Below are 24,558 nucleotides of genomic sequence, written 5' to 3' on the forward strand. Positions count from 1 at the left end.
GGCTAGGAAGGGACTGGAGAATAAAAAGCCATACAACTTTAGATCTCAGGATGTTTTAGAGATCAGAAATTGTTTTGTCTTATTTTACAGGAAGGCAAACTAAGTCCTGGAGCAAATAAATGGTCAATTTAGGTCTCTCAGCTTGTTAATAGTCATGCAAAGATCAATATCTCAGACTCCTGTTGGATCGCTTTTTCTAACACCCTGTTTTTGTTGTTGTTGTTGTTTTTTGTTTTTTATTTTCTTTTTTTTATAGCAGAGATACTGAGAATTGTAGAGAATCTGAATGATTGTTTTGTTCTGACCCTTCATTTTTTTGGGTGAGAAAACTTACACTTCAAGGGATCAAAGTTGCCAACCACAGCAGAGCTCCAGCTACAACCCAATTCTCCTAACAGGCAACAGGTAGGTATTCATATTTCCACACAGTTGATGGGTTCTCTTTTATTTTATGACAATGAGTATGCAAGAAAAGCAATACTCATGAAATCTAAAATGCCTACACAACTATAAATAATATAGGGATATAAATGTGATATAATTGAAAAATTATAGTGATATAGGGATATAAAAATTAGTGGTATAATATAAACTCTCAGCCATGAAATATTGTGGTGATTACTTCTAAACATCCAAGACAACATAAGGATTTAAAATTAAGCATTTTTTTTTTCTATTCAAATTCTAATCCTATCATTAAGACATGTTCTTGAGAAAAGAGGATGTTCGTGCTATTACATGATTTCATCTCATGATGAACACGTTTATTTCTCTCTTTCTATACGTGAGCACACTACATGAGGCATACACTCTGCTTTTCTTTGTCGGTTGAATATAAAATAAAATTCTCCTATGTGCACTGGTTTTCAAAGACAACATCAATCCTGGAATCATATGTAAACCATTGCTAGGCCAGGCTTCTTCCCCTGGTGACTATACTCTTGACAAATGCATAATTTGATCATTGTAAGTGGTGCTAAAATTGTTTCATAAAATCTTGGCTAGAAACACGTATGTCAGAATAGGAGACAATAAGCTTTTGTTTGTCATCATGAAAAGCTTCTGTTATCATGACAGTACTATCAATATTCACAATATTTGTCACAGGATCATTTACTTAGGAGAAGCTACCCGCATTTTTTCACAAGGATGTACCTGGTGAGGACAGAATAGGAAAGGACAGTGCTGTGCTACCAGTGAGCACTTGTTAAAGGTAATGTGGAGTCCAGGAGGCCATCCACCTGTCAACATAAACCAGCTAACCAGCCAAACTTCTGAGGCGTGCAACACATTCACTTACCTTTAGCCCCTCAGAGCCTATCTCAGAATGTAACATTTGCCTTCACTCATGTATTTTCAGCCTTGATCCAGAGGTTAAATTGTTAATGCTTTACTTTCACTTCCTTAAATTTTTTTTTAATCAAACTTTGCTTTTTCTCTCCCTGGGGAACAACAAATGGACAGCTTTCCTCTCTTGTACTCCTCCTTCCATTACCATCACAGCAGAATGCATCTGAGACTGTAATAATTCAGTGATGAAATACAAAATGTCGCAATGCCATCTCTCTTAAAGTGAACTGAGATTTTGTTATGCCATTTTAGGTGCACTAATAGCAACTCAAGTCCCATGGAGTATCCTAATGTGAATTTAATGAGCTGATAGCATATAAATGACAGTACTGTGAGGGTGAAGGTGACATAACCTTTTTCTTTCTATTTGATGTTTGTCATTGAAAAACTACAGATCTGTTCAAAATGTACTACATTATTACTAAGTGGTGCATCACTCACCAAAGGAGCTACCATTGTTTTAGCATTTGAGAATACTTCTCTGTTTTACTGGAACAAGTAGCAAGAGCAATTTTTTTATCATTAGGATAATAAAAATCTGAATAGTCTTTCTCTGAACAGACACAAATTATGTAGCGCTCTGGTGTCTATTTTGCCATCGGCTGACCGTCTCCACTGACAAATATTTACTTATAGGCCCTCTATCCTTTGAATGTCACAGTTAGTGATACAACATCACTCAAACAAATGTTAAAGATAGTGAAACTATTCATCCTTATTTGATGTATCATTTGAGAATGCAATTTAGTTGCTTTATAAAGATAGCGTCTATAGAAGATTTGCCAATTGCAGTCAATCAATTCCACAGTTTAGTTCAGTTTTCCAGGACAGCCCACTGTTTTTAAAAATCCAGGTAACCAAATTAAACTGGAGTCACATGGCTTATCCCTGGCTCATATTGGAAATGTAAGAAGGGAAGGGGGATTTTAAAAAAGAAGAAAAGAAAAATAATTCAGTATCTTTGATGGTGCACAGCAATAGTGAATATAAAACACTTCTTAAAAGCTTATGACACTTCTAATGCATTTTTAGCCAGATTTATATCTTAGAAATAGTAGGTATACATTGGAGCATGCTGGAGGGTTTGAGGATGGAATATGGGGGTCAAGAATTGACTCAATAAGAATACGGGGCACTTGTGTGGCACAATTGAGCAACCACCTCTTGGTTTCTGTTCAGGTCATAAAATCAGGGTAGTAGGATGGAGCCCCACGTGGAGCCCTGCATGGAGCCCTGCTCTGGGGCAGAGTCTGCTTAAGACTCTCTCTGTCTCTGCCCCGCCCCTTGTTCTCTCTCTTTCTCTCAAATAAATAAATCTTTAAAAACAAAAGAAGATTTGGCTGCGTAAGAATAAAAGGCCTATGTGCTCATGTGTCATTAGACTGAAAATCTTCTACATCTCCTCCCACTTGAAAAAGGGAATATATATTCAAGACTCTGAACTTTTCAGTGAGCCTTCTTAATTTACGAATGAAGAAACTGGGACCAGAGATATTCCATGATTTTCTGAAGTCTCAAGGCTACTTTAAATAACATCTGAGCAAGATTGAGATACTCATCCTCCAATTCCCTTCTCTCCCAGTTAAATCAAGTCATAATAAAGACCTGAAATCTGTGAGATTTCTAAGATTCATCAACCATCCATGTAGGTCTGAATAACTCGCATGGACTCTGATCTGAATCGAAGTTGTCATGCCTAACAATAAAGTTAAACAACCTAAGTTAAACAAAATCTATCAAAACTCAAGAAGTCAAGCAGCTTTCCAAACAAAAATATACCTTGGGTTACATTCTATGAATATAAAAATTAAGCAGCTTAAGAGTCTCAAAAGTTTGGATTTTGGCAAAGTTCAAAAATCTTTTGGTTGCCAGGTGACAAAGCAAAACACATCACATATGCTTAACAACCAACATGTACATATTTTGTCTTTCCAAGGTTTCTAGGGCTGGTCAGGCATAATGATGCATTACTGCTGAAGGAGATTCCAGCAGGGACAAATGTTTATCTGTATCCAAAAGCATTTTCTTAATCCATAACAAAAACAGTCCAATATTTCTCATTGTTTAATGATTGAGTAAAGGTTAATGCTATCCAGTAGAGAATGTATTCCTCTTTATATTTATATTGTCTCGGAGACAGTATTTGTCAAGTGAGAATCACTAGTTATGTTGTGGCTAAACAGTATTAAATATACGAAAGGTATTTTTTCTCTATGGAGTATAAAAGCATTATCATCTCTGGCATATTTATTTTCATTAAAATATCAAATTATTTTTGTAAGGTATGGAATTATATGGAAGTCAGGATACTGTGTTGCATTTTATATGTATTTAAATATGTTTTGAGACTTATAAAAATCCCTTTGAGCCAAAAGATCAGTCAAAACGTATTTTATTATATTTAATGTCTGGCTGAAAAAAAAAGTAGAATGATGTGTTACTCACAAATTCTAGAGAGGATATTCATTGCACAATGAATCTATGCCTACCAAAGAACCACAATAACCTCTGCCCACTTAACAGTCAACAACTGATTTCTCAGCTACTGGTGGCAATGCAATTTTAGGGAGGGTGAAATAAAAATATTTGATTTTTTTAAAAGGACAGATCTGTTTTAAATTCTATTTTTTCTTACTATTTAGAGTAAAATGTGATTAAAATATGCTGAATCCCAAAAGAGAGCAACCATGCTAAAAGATTTGAAAATCGGTTACATTGGCCTTTCCATGGGTTCTTTCTTTGTTAATAATTATTTTAATCATTTTTCTGGGACATGGGAGTTAATCTTAGGCTACAGTGCATTTCTAGGTTCGCTTCACACCTAGTAGGAGAAATAATCTTTCATGATTTTATCAGAAGAGATCGTCAATAATTTTATAAGAAGAGAGTTTAACTATACCATATTGATTTTTAAAGAAAGGTATTAATGTTAAAATTATAAATAGTAATTGTTCTGTTGAATTTTTAATAGTATTGTTGAGTATCTTGCAGGGATTAATGCCCTGAAAAGTATGAGTTAAATTACTAGTATTCATCAAATACACATAAAGTTAGTTTTCAATTAAATTTTTCTTATTATTAGTACTGATTTGAACATTAGCAGTACTTTGTTAGATAGATGTTATTTAAATTCTTTGAACAAATACATTTTCAGAGTGAAACAAGTAACATAAACATGTGCCAAAGTCAAGCAACAGAGGAATATATTCTAGAATTCAGTATCTTCAATAATTCTACCTCATGAGAAGATTGTATTTCAAAAGGCTTCTGCATATTCCTTTTCTTTTTTTATAGATATTAATAATTTCCAGATTTTTATATAAAAGATCATACAATCCATGTTATTCCTTAACATACTTTCTTCACATATCAATACATTGAATTTCTTTAGTTTAGTTCTTAAACTTAAGATATCCATATATTCTCATATCATAATCAGGTACCAATATGCATATGTAATGAATTATTTTAATCCTCTCCATTAGTAAACTCCTGAGTTCTTCCAAGATTTATATTATTACACATAATATTATAATGAATTTTTATAAATGTGTTTGTATTGTGGGGTGTTTTTATGATAAATTCCCAGAAGTAGAAATCCTGAGTCAAAAGACAATTCGATTGTAAAATTTATTGTTAATTAAAGGTAACCAAAACTACAACAACTCTAGATATTTTCAAACTTTACAGCATTTTAATTTGATAGTTGGATAGGAGTTTTTAAAACAGTCAATTTATTTTATTATAAAACTGGGTTCTCTTAATAATATGTATTGACTATTTGTAACATTTTTCAACTAATTGCCTATTGATATTGTGTTAATTTTAAAATATTTTTTCTTGTCAATCTGTAGAAACTCTTTATAAGGAAGATTATGACTCTAAATTATAAGTGTAGCAAATGTTTTAATCCAGTATAGCATTTGTTTTGCCATTTTTCATATTAGTGAAAAACTCCCCAAATTTAGTCAATTTAGTATCAATTGTTTCTCTTATCGTATTTAGAGTTTGCTTATTATCTTAGACACATCTGCACAATTTCAGAGCAATGGAGGTTTCAGCAAAAATCAAATGAAAACTGTGATAGGTCAGGACCAAACTTTCAAGTGGCCAAGATGACTATGTGGAATAACTAACATTTCTTTACATTTTAGGGTGGACCTCTGCTAATTTTATTCTTCTCTTATCTTTACTGTAAAAGTAATAATCTTTTTTTACAATAATCTTTATTGAAAAAATACAATAAACATCTGCTTCTGAGAGCCTGGTGGCAACTTACTCAACAGGCCCTGCTGAAATCAGTGACCACAGGAAAGATTTCTATGAGGAATAAAGGAAGCCACCTGTATTCTTAACTCTACGGATATTCTGGGCATTTTATTTTTAGAGGGGAGTCTATTTTTATGTAAGTGGAAATCCTAGTTATAATTTCACCAGTTAGTCTGTGAATGATCCTCTGTTACCTGACATAGCTCAGAAGACCGTAGACTTAATTTGTAGAAATACCTGTGAAGGCTGGCTATAAGATTCTCCTGTCCTTGCACATCTGATGGAATCCCAGGGAACTTTCAAAGTAGTTCAGGATTTCGAGGAAGACAGCGAGTAAAACTAAGTGATTCTCAATTCAAAAGGAGCCAGCTTTTAAGTTCAGAACCTGAGGCCGGAGCAGGATGTAAAACCTTAAAGAGCAAACTGTTTCCCTCATTTAGGTTGGAAACAGAATGCTAAGAAGTGCAATAAGTTGTTTTCACTAAAGATACACATTAAATATCTACACCATTCAAAGTATTGTGCTAAGCATTGTGTAAAATATAAAAAAGAGAGAGAGAGAGACAGATGAATACAGATGATCATCATCATCATCATGTCAAGGAGCTTTTTATTTTTTTAAGATTTTATTTATTTATTCATGAGAGACATAGAGAGAGAGAGAGAGAGAGAGAGAGAGGCAGAGACACAGGCAGAGGGAGAAGCAGGCTCCCTGTGGGGAATAAGATGTGGGACTCTATCCTGGCACCTCGGGATCATGGCCCAAGGCAAAGGCAGACGCTCAGCCACTGAGCCACCCAGGCGACCCTCAAGGAATTTTTTTTTTTTATAGACATAAGCACATGGACCAAGACAGAACCAAAAGCAAGAGGTAATATAAAAAGAAGTCAGATAAAGAGTTACAGGATTTTCTAGGAAGAACAGCTTGTTCTATGGAAGAAGGAACTATTTCACTGAGTCTTGAAGATTAAGAGATATTTCGGCATGGCAATATATAACAAACAATATGCCAAGGAGAGAAATGGTTTAAGTAAAACAAAATATAGGACATGCTCAGAGCTAAATTCCTCCTTTGACTTCAGATAAAGCTATAGCAATAGTTAAAAGCCCTTTGCCATCAGAGTAGGCCCAATATCATATATATTTTTTTTCAATAAAGATTATTGTAAAAAAGATTATTACTTTTACAATAAAGATAAGAGAAGAATAAAATTAGCAGAGGTCCACCCTAAAATACAAAGAAATCTTAGTCATCATACACACACACACACACACACACACACACATACATATACATATACATATTCACATATACATTCTTTCAACTCTTGGATACAACCAACCACAAGCACAAATTATTTTGGTAAGTTTCTTAAGTAGGAACAAAAGATAAACTAGTTGACTTTTATCTGTGATGCTGATAAATAGTTTGAAATTTTTCCTGGGTTAATGGATAGTCTTATAATACAAATAAGAGGTCTGATAAAAGGCAGGCTAAAAGACTTGATATTTTTCATATATACTTTTCTCACATATGTATTTTATTTCAGAGGAGTTCCAATTCTTTTCCAATTCGAATGTTTGAAGAAGGGCTGGATTCATACATTGAGGAAGAAGAGATTCCAAGGCCTTTCATTTTCTGTCGTAGCCCTAGATGAAAATGTTGAAAATCAGCATCCTTTTGTTTCTGTGTCCGAATAGGTTGGAGATAGCAGAATCCTCACTGATATAGCCTAAAATATAGGGAAAAAATCACATACTTCACCATATGTACCAAAAAGTACTGTGTGGGAAGGACTGTCATTTCATCTGGTAGCTGCAAGTAGAGGCCCTTGCAAGGACTGTGACCTGGAGCATAAAAACAATATACAAAGCTGACACTTCTGAGCTACCCAGTTATGTGCAACATCAGTTTAACATTCACAGAGTGTACAGATTGTCTCTGGGAAAATGTGCATATCAGAAAATGTGAACACTTGTCAGCCTAAGTCCCCCATGTATAATATGGGTCAAAGTGACAGCAGTGAGGAAGTTTGCTTCCAACCCAGGCCTGTCATTCTATATGGTCTCTGACCAATGTCTCTGACCATAATTTAGGTGCTATGAATAAGTAAATAGGAACATCCTGTTAAAATGATTGGTTCACATGAAATTAGATTGTTTCAGTGAAGTAAATAGAAGACAGCTTTGAGAAGCTCGCTTCTCTGTTCAAGAGTACATGTGTGTGAAGGTAGGAATATGACTTAGATGACCTTCCAAAGAATCTTTAAGTCTGCTTACCCTGTCTTTCTTTCTTTCTTTCTTTCTTTCTTTCTTTCTTTCTTTCTTTCTTTCTTTCTTCTTCTTCTTTCTTTCTTAATTGTATTTTTTTATTCATGAGAAGCACAGAGAGGGGGTGGGGTGCAAAGACACAGGCAGAGGGAGAAGCAGGCTCCCCGCAGGTGGCCCAACACAGGACTAGATCATGGGACTCAAGGATCAGGCCCTAAGGCAAAGGCAGATGCTCAACCTCTAAGCCATCCAGGCGTCCCTGTCCCTATCCTGTCTTTCAAGTATATAGAGATCATTATTCCATAAGAGTTATATGGAAAGAAATTGCATGCCTTAGAATCAGACTATGCTAAATTTCATTGGCATTAACATGAATTAAAATCCATTTTACCTTAAAAGGAGAAAGACTAAGAGGAATGCAAGTGGTTTAGATTAAAAGGACACATCTCATGAGTTTGCTCAAGAGGGAGACGGATTGGGAAACCCTCAAGGAAACAAAGCTTGAGCCATAGAAGCAAATGGTCATTGCTGCAAAGTCCAATAAATTCAAGCTTTGTGTATACAAGTGGATTGAGTAGCTTTGGAAAACACACCTCTGTCAGTTTATACTCATGGATCTGGTCCTGCTGTTACCAGTCAGATTTTAAGCTTTGATTTATGTAGCTTTTGGTGTTTGAGGTTTTGTTTGGTTTTAGAACTAGCCCCTCCTCAACCTCCCCCCACTCTTTCTTTCTTTCTTTCTTTCTTTCTTTCTTTCTTTCTTTCTTTCTTTCTTTAATTGAGACAACACCATTTGTCTAAAACACACACCACAATGTTTAATTATATGTACGTATAATGTTATTTCATAGAACATACATATTTAACATAATCTGAATGCTTTAAATCAATGTTGAGTAGAGCTTCTGCAACTGAAATAATATGGAAATTTGTGTAACCTGCAGTTATAAACAGCACAGTTACAGGAAAGAAATGTTTTCCAGTCTCTTCTGGGAACCCTCCATAACTTGTTTATTCACCCTACATTTGATTTATAACAAATGAAATGAATTGCCATCAAACTCCTCAAAATGAAATTATTTCCATAGGTCACAGAGCGAAAATTATGCCGTAAGAAGTTCAAGTTAGAAGGGACTAGGCCCTTCAGTGTTGTACAAGCCCCTTAGTGGACAGATGAAAAAATTGTCAGAAAAGCTAGTTAATTCATGCAAGTGATTTGTGCAAGATAGTACAAATTGTTAACTCAAGAGTTATGCTTCCTGACCCTAGGCCCTGGCTCCTAATCCAGATTTCTTTTCTCGACAACATATGTGATGCAGAAGAGCCTTAAAGCCTTCAATCTAACATTTTCCTTACCTTGGGAATGAGAAATTTGAATATCAAGATGCCCAGAGTAACTAATAAGCTGAATTTCTGTTGGACAGGATAGCTTCTATTGATCCCATGTCTCCCTTTATCAGGCCTCCTCACAATAGTCATCTATCCTAAACACTAACCACAACAACAACAACAACAAAAAACCAAACAAGGACTATAGTAGAGGGAGAAGGAGAGAAAAAAATTTAGCTTTCTAATAAACCAGATGCTTTAAAAGAGTACAGTGAAAAGAGTCCCTCTTCCTGTGACATTACAGAGAAAGGACAATGACTGATCCAGAATTTGGGACTGACTTAATGATTATTACCATTAAGAAGTTTTTAATATTTATTTTTATTTTCTTTCAATTTTTATAACACTGCATCAGCTAAATAGGAGAGGTATTCTGTTTAGATACTAGTTCCATAGCTGCTACCTTTGAAAATCAAAACCTATTCATGAGTGTATGGTCAAAAGCTGAGGTCGTTGAATATTAATGCATTTTTTTTCTTGGATAATGTAGGAAATCCTTTAACATATTTAAGTCAGTACATGAAATAAAGATTGATTTAGAAATAAAAGAATGATATGCATGAATACATTCTGCTTTTCAAAGCAAATACATAACAACTAACTATATATTTACAAGACTAACATTTATTAACTTCCATCTTCCACATTATAAGATGTTGGTAAAACCTTTAAACTCTGAGAGAATGGGCAAAATCTCAGACTAGTGGCCTTCAACACTGGCTGTTTATTGGGATTACCTTGTGTGCTTTCAAAAGTACTAACACTTGGACCTCACTCTCACAGATTATGAACTAATTAATTAGTCTGGGGTGGCACTTGGGTATTAGATTAAAAAAAAAAAAAAACAAAAACTTCTCTCTGTGATAGTAATCACAGCCAAGGTTGGGAACTACTTCATAAATATTTTCAGGGTCATGACTTTGGTGTTATTGTCAGTCCCTGTCTGCTCCTGCCCAATTGACCTGGAGCTACAGAAGCCCCCGTGATAAGGTTCTGCTGGCTACGGTCTTGGCTGGAGAGAATCTGATGGACAGTTTATTGAAAAGATGAGTGGGATCTGTAAAGAGAGGGATGGGACATTTCCCTTTTCTGCATACTCCCAGAAATAGCTGGAAAATAGCAAAAGCTCCTCTCCACAGATGTCTAACAGAATTACAATGGAAGAAAATACCACATAACCATCCTTAAAGTATGATGATTGCATACAAACACTAAAGCTTCCTAGGTTAAAATGCATAATCCATTGACATCCCTTGCAACCCCTTAAGTTTTATTTATTTTCTTGAATGGGCATGCGAGGCCTTGGAGTTCTATTTGCTTCTATGTTCAGCCTCCCAGCACTCTGAAGGACTCCATCACATATGATAAAAGTCAGCCTCACCCCAGGGTATTGGATATCTCTCTTCCACAGAGGCATCAGCTCTATTTCTTTGGGTTTCACAGCATGGTGATCCTCTTACTTCCACCTTTAAGAAGTCACTGACACCAGTATGGAGGGGAGGGGATTAATGTCTTTCACTACTCATCAGCAACTCACTTTATCTCTTTCCCTCTTTCCTCTCTTAGCCAAGGAGATATTTTCCATTGGAAACCTTAAATGTCTGTTCTGTTTGCTCTGACCCTGTAAGGTACATCCCTGTATGGCTCCATCACTAGCCTAGAGTCATCTTACTTATTATTTCTCTTTGCAATCACATACTTATGCATTGCCTTGCCCTGTAGATTTGAAAAAAATATTTCTGACAATTCAGAAAAATAACTTATTTTATTCACTGGATGGTATCCTTGATGCATTGTCTACGACGAGGTGTTTGCTTGCTTGCTTGCTCTCAGCACACTGGGGTGAGATGTTCACTCTCTGAGAGGCAGCACGGCCTGTTGCTGTGATTGACAGAGATCATTGATTAGAAGACTCACCCGAAAAGCTTATTAAAAGTACAGAATCCTGTACTTCTTTTGGTACTCGGAACCCAGACGGTCCAGAGTCAGGTGGGCAGTGGCCCAGGGAGCAAGACTTGGCCTTTCGAGCCATGTAGTTCAAATGCCACCTAACTATCTGAGCCTCGATTTCTTCATCTCAAAACTGAGATTAATTCACAGTGATTTGTGAAGAAAAAATGAAATTATCCTCATAAAGAACACGATACAAAGTAAGAGCTCAGCAATGACTTGCCTTCTCCCTCCCTCAGAGCGCGCGATGGATCACTGTACTTGTAGAGATTTTCCAGGGAAAACAGTCCTGTTCGCAAGTACGTAATTTTTTCCTATTATCTATTCATTCTTTCTCTTCCAGAATGTGTCCCTTTGGCCCAAAGGTGCATGACAAAGAAGCCATCATTGAACTGATACTAGGATGGCTGTTCACACCCAACTTGAAGCTATCCAGCTCAGTGCACAACCCCGTTCATCGTTTTCTGCTTTGCCTTTCCCTTTCTTGGCCTGGAGAGGGCTGACTCTCGCCCACCCATTTTGATGAAACTGACCCAAGGGAGAGTCCTTTGCCTTTGCTTTTGTCATTAAAACCTCAGTCAGTTGCTTCTTTGCTCTCAGCAGAGCAACTACCAAGACTTTGCTTTTACTAGGGTCAGCTGGGTTTACATTCGGATTGTATTTCAAACGTGTGGATAGCAACGCAGATAAGGGAGAAACAGTTATTAGACCCTTTTGAATGCAAATTTCCAAGAAGGAAAATAAGGAAAAATATTTCTGGGTGGAAGGTAACTCAAAGCAAGATGTAGAAAACCATTTATGTGGATTTCCCCTGAGAACAATCCTTCAGATTTGCTGGAATATAAAACAGGTCTGATTATTCAGTAGTTAGATTTTTAGTAAGCACTCCATTCATTTCTGTACCTGAACACTTGAAGTTCTGCTTTATGAATGGGTGGTGGGCACTGAGGGGGGCACTTGACGGGATGAGCACTGGGTGTTATTCTGTATGTTGGCAAATTGAACACCAATAAAAAATAAATTTATTATTAAAAAATAATAATAAAAAAATAAAACATGGTCATAGTCGCCACTGACTCGTTCAGCTGAGTGGCATTAACCTGAAGGAAAAACTATAATCTCCCCTTTTTCCTTCACAAAGGGCAGACCAGAAAGCTCAAGAAATCAATGGGAAATGGAAGGCATTTACAAAATAAAATCTAATTTGGAAACTAAATGTGATTCTGAGAAACAGTAGAGAAATTGGAAAGTACTCCTCAAAGTGGGCTGACTACTCCAAGAGAGACAAGGAAATAGGAACCTCTGCCGTATAAATCTTAACAGAGACAGAGTCGTTTCTACCCTTCTGTTCAAGGGAGAAGTGCTTCTGGATTAAAAATATCGGAGAATCAAAGCAGAAAACATTGCCACCTTGGGCGATGAAAGGTATGTAAGTGTAAAGCCCACAGGGTTACTACGGGCTTTCACGGTTCCTGTCCTCTGTCCAGTGTTCTTGAAGACTTTTTTCCATCCAGTCTGCAGTGGACTGGGTTCTCCTCTCTGCTTTTCTAGTCAAGTGATCTGAAGGCATCCTGAACTTCATCTGTCTCAAGTCATGGTCATAATTTACAGTGAGAATACGTGCAAGGGCGCCTGGGGGGTTTAACCGGTTAAGGGTCTGATTCCTGGTTTCAGCTCAGGTCATGATCTGAGGGTCATAGGATCAAACTCTTCAAGCCTCCTTGTTCAGCATGGAGTTTGCTTGAACATTCTCTCTCTCCCACTCCCTCTGCCCCTCCCTCCACTCACGCACACTGTGTCTCTCAAATAAATACATCTTTAAAAAAATACATGCATCACATTGTTTAATAGCTGAGAAAGCATGTGTGGTGACCGCTAGATCACAAAGGTTTTGTATTTACCAGCAACACAATGTGATCATAGTTTCCTCTGGGTTATAGGTTCTTGACCCTCCCCAATCTCCTTCGACACATCTGCACTCTTAGTAAAGTCAGACATCTTTCTTTTTATTTTCTGTATTAACTTATTTTTACCCCTTATGGCATTAAACAACTGTGGAATGGAGATGCAGTACCTGGTTTGTATCTTCTTCCAATCTCACCTTGAATAGAGTCCCCGAACCTTTAGCATATCCTTCCTACCGTTTTTTTTTTTCCCTTCCTACCTTTGATCAATTTTATAAACTTCCCACTTACCCTCATTCCACTTTAACTGCACTAGTCTACTTGCTGTTCAGGAAATAGGCCAAGTCTATCCCCACCTCAGGCCCAAGATGCTTGTTTCCTCCCTGTGCCTCGAAGCTCTCTTCCAATATATTGTTCAGTTGTCTCTGTAAATAACTCTAAAAGGCCTTCTCAGACCACTTTATCTGAAATAGCACCTCAGCCACTTACTATTGATTCAGTCCGCTCTATTTGTCTTCTTGATTCCTATCAATCTTACATCACATTGTTTAATTTGTGACATTTATTTAATTTTTAGTCTCTCCATGAAGAGCATGTGAGCCCCGTGGGAGTAGAGACTTTTGACAATTTCCTTCATGTCTGTGTCTCTAGTATTTACAACACTGATTGGAATATAGGAGGTCAGGAAATATACCAAATGAATGAAAGGATGAATGAATGAATGGATACCTTCTATTGAACTTTGAAAGTTTCAAGAGCAATAAACTAACAGGACATAAAAATGAACTGTCTTGTACATAGCAGGTGCTTAATATAATTTTATAAAAGAAAGAATGTGTGAATCAATAAAACAGCTCTTTGATTAGCTAGAAAGCCTTATTCTCTATCCACAATTTAGTGTATTAGAGAGATTTTTCTGAGTGTTAATAACACAGGGGGAAAAACAAGAGAGTATCATTGCTGGGGTTCCTAGATGACTAATTAATTAAGATTTCTTCAGTATACAGAGATCCCTGGGTGGCTCAGAGGTTTGGCGCCTGCCTTCGGCCCAGGGCATGATCCTGGAGTCCTGGGATCGAGTCCCACGTCGGGCTCCTTGCATGGAGCCTGCTTTTCCCTCTGCCTGTGTCTCTGCCTCTCTATCTCTCTCTCTGTGTCTCTCATGAATAAATGAATAAAATCTTAAAAAAAAAAAAAGATTTCTCCAGTATAATTTCTTTAGAGTAAGGGCCAATGGATGGATATTCACATAGTCTGAAAAAGGACCAATACTGTTCCAAGTAAGGGAGAAGGGCATCCGTGCTGTGTGGACCCTAGAATCTCTGCTAAGTCATCTGATATGATTGGGCTTCAACAATCCCATGGGAGAAAAGTTAATTGAATCCTGATTTAATCTTACTTTGGAAAATTTCATGCTACTTTTCACAGTAGGATAAGCCATACATTATTATTCCATAATAATAGGATATTTGTATATTCTATTACATTGTGAATATTTTAGAATTATGGAGCCTTTAAAGCATGGGGCATTTACTATACTTCTTCATAACCTCAATCCCATTCTTTGACAGAGGGAATGATTACATAGATATTACTAATGGGAGTTTATCCTTATTGAAAAATAATAGATATGCTTAGACTTTCCCCTTGAAATTTGTACTGAAGAAATCTTTAAAAATGGTTTGCTCATTACTCCACAAAATACTTACCTAAAGACAAAAAAAAAAAAAAAAGGTGTAAGGGGTACATTTCACATTACCAAAGCCTTTTGATGTTTGATTCTGAAATCAGTAGTTGTCTAGGAATAGAGTAGAAATCCACCGTTAAATGCTGAGATTCACTTCGAAGCTCAGAGCCTACTGCTTCAAATTGGCTTTAAACTCACTATTATTATTGTGAGTGATTTTATGAGCCTATTATTTTGTAGTAACTCATATGGTGTTTATACTACCAGTATGTACCATACTTGATCTTTGGCTCTCCTGGAAAATACCTCCAATAGATTATCCATAAATTACATATTCATAGTTATCACTGTACCATTTGGGCTTGATGGATTTCTCTTTCTCATCCATTTAAAATTGCAAGGCAGTGTTTAGAGACCCTGGAAGTTCTGAAGGAAGAAAAGCTTTCCATTAGCTGTAATCAAAATGATACTTTTTGTCAGGTGTTACTATTTGTCACTGACCTCATCTTTATAGGCCAGTTCATTGCAAGGTCTGAATTTCAACTCAAGTGTCATGCTTGCTATTTGCAAATACTGTGCAGAACTTCTCCCCTTGAATTTGGAAAACAAGCTAGAATGAAATAAGAAAACTGACAAAGATTTCAAGGAACCAAGATGGTCAGTGTGTATGTGTATGCACGTGGGAGTATGTATGTGTGTGTATTTTAAGGTCTAAAGTTAACCACAACAGTCCAGACATGTAAATCAAAGAGCAAATTATTTGCATAATAAACCAACATTTAGGCTTCAGCGAAGAAACATGCTAGTATTTTCATTTGTTCCTTTCATATCTGACCTCTTAAGGGCTGTACTAGAGCACAGTTTGTTCAAACAGGAATGTTTTATGATTTGTTGTGTTTGTGAATTCTGTTAAAATATTTATTTTGTGCTCATGTAGACTGTCTATTTTCCCGTGAATTTGGGTTCCCCTGATATGACTTTCCTTTTTTTTTTTGTGGAGCAGAATTGGCTGGTAGACTTAAAATTCATCTTTTAGATTTACTTTCTCTCATCTCCTATTCCTACCTCTTAATTTTTAATATATCAGAAACATAGTTATGTAAATTTTCAGTTCATATAAATACAAAGTTTAAATATATATAGATATTATCCTTTATAAAACATTCTTTTTAAAGACTAAAATCAATCCCTGAAAGGTGAAAGGACTTTTCTAGTGTCACACAACCAGTTGGTAAATATAGAACTAAGAGCTTGAGGTTAAAGATAAACTGTGATACACATTATTGGGTACTTCATTTAATATATAATATTTGATTTAACCAAAACATTAATATGATTCTGATTTTTAATAGCTGTTTTGTATGTGTTTCTACAACAGATGCCTAGCAAACCCTAAATTCTAATCCCCAGAATACCTATTCGTCATTTTTACCTGTGGTTAGCAATCCAAGTGCGAATATGGGACAATAATGAGACCAATAGTAGACGTAATAAAGAATTCCAATAGAATTAGCCTTAGCTATTCTGTCTTTTGTAATAACTTGAGATAGCAATTATTTTTGCCTCACATCAAGTTGCTACAATTCAGATATTATTGAATTACAATATGTGTTTAAATAAAAATGATAAATCTTCAAGCTTATTACAAGAACAATATATTATTGAATTGAGCTACATGCTAATACATAACGGCTTTCACTTTATATGGCATATGATTTATATTTACATCTCAGGAGTGAATTCCACCATCATTTTATATTATTCAAGCCTTAAAAAGTATCCTAAATCCCCCTATGTTCTTCCCCTTTCTGAAAACGGGTAGGCGGTATTGAAAAGATTGTAGGGTTTACTGGAAGCATAAAGGCAAGAAAAAATTTAAAAGAAGGGAGGATCTGAAACATAAAAACAAACCACTTAAAAAGAAAACGAGGCAAGAGGAAAAGAAGACCAGTTGTCATTGGGAATAATTGGCACCTGACAAATGTAAGTTATCCTTAAAAAGTCTTGCAAAAACAATTGTGCAATATTGGAATTAAAAAAAAATCAAAACACTTGAGTAAGTACACCATCCATCTTGTATTCTTTATTTTTGTCTGAAGAAATAGAGTGACCGGAATTAGCTTTCCTAAATAAATTAATCCTATTTCAGGGAAATGTCATTTTCCATGTGAAAACACCTGTGTAACACTTCCAAGTCTTCTGCCGGAAAGTTTTCTCATTGTGTGCAGTGTTTACTTGTTCCTCAGCAGGGTCTGCTGATGCTAATGGACTCACAGCAGTGCCTCCTACTTCAGTTATTACAGGTCTAATTCAGTCATTAACATTTCATTAATGGACGGGCCTCCTAGCTGCCTGCGAGGCTGTGCAGATATTGATGAGCTCCCTGCTAGAAGAAACAAGTCTTTAAGGTGGACTGCTCTAGAAATGGAGTGTCTTCGAGTGCAGAGAAAAACAGGGATTGTTTTCTGAGGGTTTGGCTGGGGCTTCAGGTAGGTTAAGACAGAATGGAGAATGAAAAATTTCTGACTCTCACCCTCAGCGATTCCAGCAGCATTTTATAAATTGAGTACACATTTCATTCTAGGATGGATGGTTAACTAATAATCCACCCCGGCCCCCCAAAAAAAGCACTGTGCATATGCCCCCCTGGAGCAAATCTCAAACTGATTTCCCTCAGCAATGTAATCTTTGTTGTTTTGTTACTGGGAGTACAAACTTAAAGAAGTAGCTTCATGAAGACTTCCTTTAACCTCTCCTTTCCCACAGCTACTGTCACCATACAAAAAATCCTCCTTAGACTAATTCCTTGGTCACCTCGTTCACTTTCTCAACTCTATTCACTCCAATGAGGCATTGGTCCTAACCACCCCCATCAAGGCTCAATTATCAAGAAACCAGTGACTTCCATGTTGCTAAACCCAGTGGTCTCCTCATCTGGCATTTGTTACTTAATCTTTCAGCAGCAATGACTACAGACCCAGGCTATATTTCCTTTCTTGGGTGTAATGATCCCACATTCTTTTGGTTTCCTTATCATATTGCCAGCTACCCCTCTGCAGCCTTCTTTACTGGTTCTTTTTCCTCTGAGTAACAGCTACAGGTTGGAATATTCCCCACCTTCCATCCCTGGGTGACTGAGTCCAACCCAAAGGTGTTAAGTACCCTTTTGCTGTGTGTAAGATTTCCAAATCTGAGTTTTTTTGCCCCCACCTCCCATTAAGATCTTGAGAAAGTTAAGAACTGGCCATCATTCTAGCTTTGTCACTATCATGCGATGGTTCATGATTTAAGTCAGACGGCTTCCACTAACTTCTACTTTCTTTTCTGTAGAATGAGGTTGTTGAACTAGTTGATCTCTAAGGGCTTTTCATGCTCTAAAATTCTATAACTAGGAGTCCACGCTTTGTATAAAGCAGGACAATCAGATCTGAGAGTATGAACTGTATCCCCAGTCCTCCTATTAAACAAATTGTTATCTTCCTGTGCAATGAGAATTGAAATATATTGTATCATACAAATTTCTAATGCAAGTACTTTGTGAAATTTACTAATTCGATACCACAATTATGCTTGTAATGTAAAATTATTAAGTACAGCCATATTGCTTATAACTGTACATGGGACTTATATTGTTGCAATAAAGTGTGTTTAAATTCCATTACATAACCTTATTGTATTCTTTAATAGCATTCACAATTTAGATAGGAAAAAAAAAAGAAGCAAGCAGTCAAAAGAGAATGATTGTGGGTACTGTAAATCCTATTGTGATGCTTAAAAAGGATAACTAGTGAGTTTTCCACAAGCACCTTTAAATTTTCTTTATGGTCGGCATTGCAAAACTGTGTTTATGATAAGCATGGTAACTAGCAGAAGCAGGATTGGGGTTGAGTCACTTCAAAACACAGTGAATAAGATAACCCACAGAGAACTTATTCTCTGAGATATGATTTCTGCTTCATAAGCAGGCCTTTCATAATCTTTGTTCGTTTTGTATGGTACTTAACAGTCTTCTAGAAATATGCTCTTCAGTTTTAGAAACAAATATGAGAACTTGTGCTTATATTTATGTGGAGGAGCTAAATGTGAGGAAGGAAAAGACTTTTAAAAATGACAGAAGTAGATAATTCAGAAAAAAATGGGTGTATGTGTTTCCTACAGTAAACTGTAACATTAGATGGGTTAAGGATGTAGAAGGTGCTCATTTAATACAGGAGGAAACATGTCTAAATTACAGGCCAATTGACCAAAGCTTTACTTAAACACATAGGTCTAGGGCGCTTTGTTCATTTGAGTGTAAAAAACCACAGCTTTACAGAAAGAAATAAACTACAGCTTTAAAAAGATAGACTGAATTAAGAAAAAGCACATGGCTCTGCTGAAATATCATAATTTTCTTCTTTGAAGATGACCACAGAACTCCATAGTCTTCATAGATTCAGATATGGCACAAAGAATAGGAATACCTCAGTTTCACTGCATTTTTAGTTTTATGCTTTATATGGAGAAAAACATGTAAAAGACAATTTAATTAGAAATGTTGTCAAATGTTTATAATAATTACAGTCAAGATTACTGCAGCAAAGAAGAAAACTGCTGCCTATTCAATCAATAAAAAAGACAATAAATATTCATAGGACACAAACCATATCTATAATTTAAATCTCTGATACTTGATAGGTTTTGGAGACTCGTAATTTTAATTAATGCTCACCTAGCCACTTGAACTATGTAATACCTTCACATGGTTTCCTTTCTTCTGTTGGTCCCTCGCAATGAACCTTCAAAACAACTGCAAATGGTCTGCCATGAAGGTGTTTTGACAAGTGTCTAAATCTCAGATCTGGCAAAAGGCTTATTTATTGGTGGTGTAAATAGGGTGTGAAAATGAGTCACAAAGAACTTTCGGTTGTCTGTGTCAGTTCACTTTGATTCAATATGGTCAACTCCCCTCCCAGTATGGTTTATTTCCAACTCTCTTTATCTGCAGCAAGTTGATGGAGACCCATACCTTGTCTGCCCAGGAGCTAGTAACTCTGTCTCCATCACACATTTAGCTTTTTTTGTGTGGATGCCCTAAAACTGCATAGTTGCTCCAGATTCTCCTTTTGTCGATGCTATTCCAAAATTCTGGAGAAGTGAATGGTGCCGACCTGTCACTTTGCAAGCCATCTCTTAGTACTTGTGGGAAACGAGAGAACAGTTAGGGAGTAGATTTCCTCTTTTACTAACACAGTACTTGTCTATGGCCGATCCTCCAGTTGAGAAATGTGACTTTATAATGTTCTGTAGAAAGCAAGAAGTTTCACATTTTATCTCAAAAGACCTTTTTCAGAAGAATGTTGTCAGTTCCCATCACTGTCTTACTGGTCGTGTCTAGAATGTGGCACCTCTTCCCCCCAGGCCAGGTGGTGGGACTGCACTTGACTTCAACAGCTGTTTGGGATACTCATGTCTGCCTGACAAGCTTCTACTTGTATATTAAGCCTCAGTGTTAGTTTCCCAACTACCCTCTTTCCCTTCTAAGATCCCAAAGCATTGGGTATATTCCCTCTTTATGTTATTTAAACACTGCATTAAGATCCTTTATTTGTATAGGGACTTCCCTAACAGAACTGGGAACACAGTTTAAAATGGAACAGTTTAAAATGGTCTTTTTTTTTTTTTCCCACCTTCGTTGCCTTCAGTGCCTGGAATATTGCCTGATAAGTAGTAGGAGCTGAATACATGTGGGTTGCTATGAAAGTTTGTGTATTTATTGACTAAATTGGGAATTAGTAAATATTTTGTGTTATGAACTGAATTGTGTTCACCAAATGTCTTAGGTTGAAGCTCTAACTCCCAATGTGATGGTATTTGGAGATGAGGCCTCTAGGAGGTAATTAGGTTAGGATGAGGCCATGAAGGTGGGGTTCTTGTTATGGGATAGTATTAGTATTAGTACCCTCTTAAGAAGAGACAGTGGATAGCTTGCTCTCCTCTCTTCTTTACATGAAGATACAATTACATGAGGACACATTAGATGAGGACATGAGGGCAGTCCACAAACCATTAGAGAGCTCTCCAGAGCCTGAATGTTCCAGCACCCTGATCTCAAATTCCCAGGCTCCAGAACTGTGAGAAAATAAACTTCTTTTGTTTCAGCCACCCACTCTATGATACTTTGTCATGGCATCTTGATCATACTAATAAATCCCCACATTTTTCTCTGAGAAAACGGTCTTCTTGTATTTCAATAACCAAATTTGCCTGTCAGGAAATATACCAAATTCTGAGTGGAAATAAATTTTGAAACTCTGTTATAAGTTGTTTTGGGCTTGTTTGCTTGTTTGTTTTGATTGTGTAATTAAAACCATTCACATCTACCTTTGACTTCCCTAATTATTTTCCCCTACTTTCACAGATTTTGTTGCTACAAACATTTACTTGGGTAGAAAGCATAATACAGAAAATAGTTATCCCCAAATTTGGCCAATATGGATTCAACCGTTAACGTTTTTTGGCATCAGTGTTGTATTTTGAGTGGGGGTCAGTCTTTCACAATTGAAGGAAAGGTTATTCCAAGTTTCTCTCTTGTTACTCATAAGGAAGTCAGTGCGGTTTACTGGGTGGTCCAATGTTATTTGCAATTGGAAAGAGAATTTTTCCTATCTTCTATGGACTCTGAACTTATGCCTGAAAGATGGGAGTTGATTTACCTTCATCATGTTCACTTTGTAGCACTGAAAATGTTATTAGTGGTCGTAAAATTACCTAATTCTATCTGTGTAGATTATTTAATTAAATGACCCTCTGGGCCAGAAATTCTACAGGTTAACTATATGCTGTGTGAGAAAATATTTTTTTATTTGGTCTGTATTTATTGCCCTTTAAATCCAATGAGGGTCCCTTTGCTCTCATATTCCACACTGCGGTGAGGAGGAGGGAATGATCAACTGTCATTTGACTCTGAAGGTCTGACTCAGCTCTTCACATGCAACTGGTCTCGCCCCAAAATACAGACTCATTTGTTTTGAATTTAAAATACAAAATCTGTCTTCTCTCCACTTCCATTTTTTTTAAAATATTTTCTCTACTCTCCCAGTGAAGAAAATTATTGTTGATACTTTCTTCACTCTTTCCTAGTGACATTACAGGTTTAAATAAATATATTCCCTAAAACATTGGGAAATAATCATCCAGGAAGGGAGGATTCCCTGGAGCTAGGAAATAGACCCCACACAGGAAGTGGACATGATACCCTGTTAATCACTTCAGCTGTGCCTGGAATGAGTCAGGGCTAACAGGTGGAATAAGTCAGGTGTTAGGATTTCCTGTTTGATTCCCAGATGAGTATTTCTGTAGCCTGACTGCTGCATAGGTAGTGGGTTCTGTCAACTAGAGAGTTCTTTCCTAGTCCATGATAGGATACTTCCTTACACTTTGTTCTCAAAAGTGATTAAACAAAAGTCCAGAGCAGAGGGAAAGAATACTAATTAAGTTAAATAACTGTCCTTAAAAATCATTGAACATGTACATTTTTGACATATTGGTAAGCATTCATACTTGTAGATTCTAGAGAAGGTCAATAGACTATATTCATTTGATAATAGAGTATCAATATATTCATTAGAGTATCAAATATTCATTTGATAATGAAATAATTTATGTTGGCTAACTTGGGATCCTACTCAAAGAAACCATGGATTGGCTTATATAAAAATATTAAAAGGAATAGAAAAGCGATCACATTGAAGAAAATTCTGACAAATGAAAGAAGCAATAACCTTAGCCCATGTCTGAAAAAAAAATGCAGTGTTCTACCAAAATGGTGGTAGTCTTATTTAATATGGCTTACTAGCTAAAATCTCATGCACTGGGGTCAAACCACCTGGGTTAAAATCCGGGCCCTACCTAATGTGTGATATTAGGCAAATTAGTTAACCTGTTTCTCAGTTTTTTAATTTAAAAAAATGTTGATTTTAATATTATTCAAACTGTAAGTTACGGGGGTGAAAAATATGTTACTGTCAATAATGTTCTTAAAGGTCTACCTTGCATAGGCCAAAACCAATTCCTCACTCAAATACCAAAAGATATTGCTTTTAAGGATGCAGAATAAATCTTTGAAGTATCATACACATTAGCTATTGCTGCTTAGCAAATATCTCAAAACATAATGGCTTAATACAACAACCATTTGTCGTTTCTTACATGTCTCCAGGTAGGCTGGGGATTGGCTCATCTCTGCAGGGATCTGCTGAGCTCTCTCAGTCTCTCATGTATCTGAGAGACTTGATACAGAAGGCTGTTGGCCTGGGTAATTGAACTCTGTCCTTCTTGGTCTTCCATCTTCCACATCTCCTGATGGAGCAGGCTTCCAAGGGAGTAAGTAGAACTTTACAAGCAGCTTTTTAGGCCTTTGTTTATATAAAGCCTGCTAATCCTTTAGAGCAAAGTTGAGGAGCCAGGGACAGGCCTCCCCAAGATGGGCCATATTGGCATAAACATTATTTTGAGTTAAAAGCAATCAGAATCCAGTATGTTCAGGAAAAGCTCTTTACCTCCCCCTCAACTGCCTGCTTTTATCAGGAGGAGAGCTATGAACAGAGATTCCTCTTTATCTGAGAAACTTATCTACAGAACCGGGCAAACTTTGATTTTCAAGCATCTCCTTGAACCTTCTTGCTAATGGTCTTTGTCCCCTTTGCATCCTCAGCCCCTTACCCCTCTCCTTAGCTCATATAAGCATCATGTTGCCAGTCTTTAGAATTTTCATGTCTGTATGGATTCCTTGTACTTACATCATTACATTTTATTTTCTCCTGTTAATCAGTCTCATGTCAATTGGATTCTTATTCCAGGTAGAAGGACCTTGGAGGGTAGGGTAAATTCTTCCTGCCTAACAAAAGCAAATCACATGTCTAGGCCCAGATTCAAGGAATAGGCAATAGACCTCAACTCTTTTCGGAGGAAATGCAAAGGGCATGGATCTAGGGATAGTACTGATTCAGATCATCAGTACTATCAGTCTACCACAACTGTGTACCCAATACCTAGGGTTATCTTAAGAAGTACAATTCATTGCAATGATTCAATACCATCCTTCAATATCCCTGAAATTTAATTGTACTTTCTAGCCATGAACATCTATTCATCAAATTTCTTAAGTTTAGAACTCTGAGAAACAAGGAAGAAAAGCTAAAAAAAAAAAAAAAAAAAAAAAAGGAAAAATGTATGAGGGATTGGTAACAGTCATAAGACAAGGTAGTATTTTTCTTCTTGTTCAGAAGTAAAAGGGTGAAATTGCCTAGGAGAAAACAATCCCTCTCATACCGCTTTTACACACCGCCATAATAATATATATACCAGAAGCACTAAACCCAATAAAAACATAACAGTCACTTAATCATTTACCGAGACTGGTTCTTTGCATTATCCCATCTCATTAAATTTTTCAATATTGCTTTTAATAGTACCTTTGTGATTTAGCAAAGAGTCTGACTTCTGGTGTCTCAGATGGTCAGAGGGCCACAATACTGTATTTGGTTTACCAATTATACTAACAAGTGGATAAATGGAAGCGTGGATGGATGGTTTTGTGGGATTCTGGAATCGTTATTTAAGTCATTTATATTTGGGTTTACTCTGCTATAATATTTCTGATTTAAAATTCCAGGAGGCTGTGGTTTTGCCGGGTATTATTAGGACGGCTTACATTTAGTTTCAATCTTTTCCCAGAATCTTTACTCACAGCTTCTT

Source organism: Vulpes vulpes, chromosome 5, assembly GCF_048418805.1.
Source record: "Vulpes vulpes isolate BD-2025 chromosome 5, VulVul3, whole genome shotgun sequence".
In the NCBI taxonomy this organism is placed as follows: domain Eukaryota; kingdom Metazoa; phylum Chordata; class Mammalia; order Carnivora; family Canidae; genus Vulpes; species Vulpes vulpes.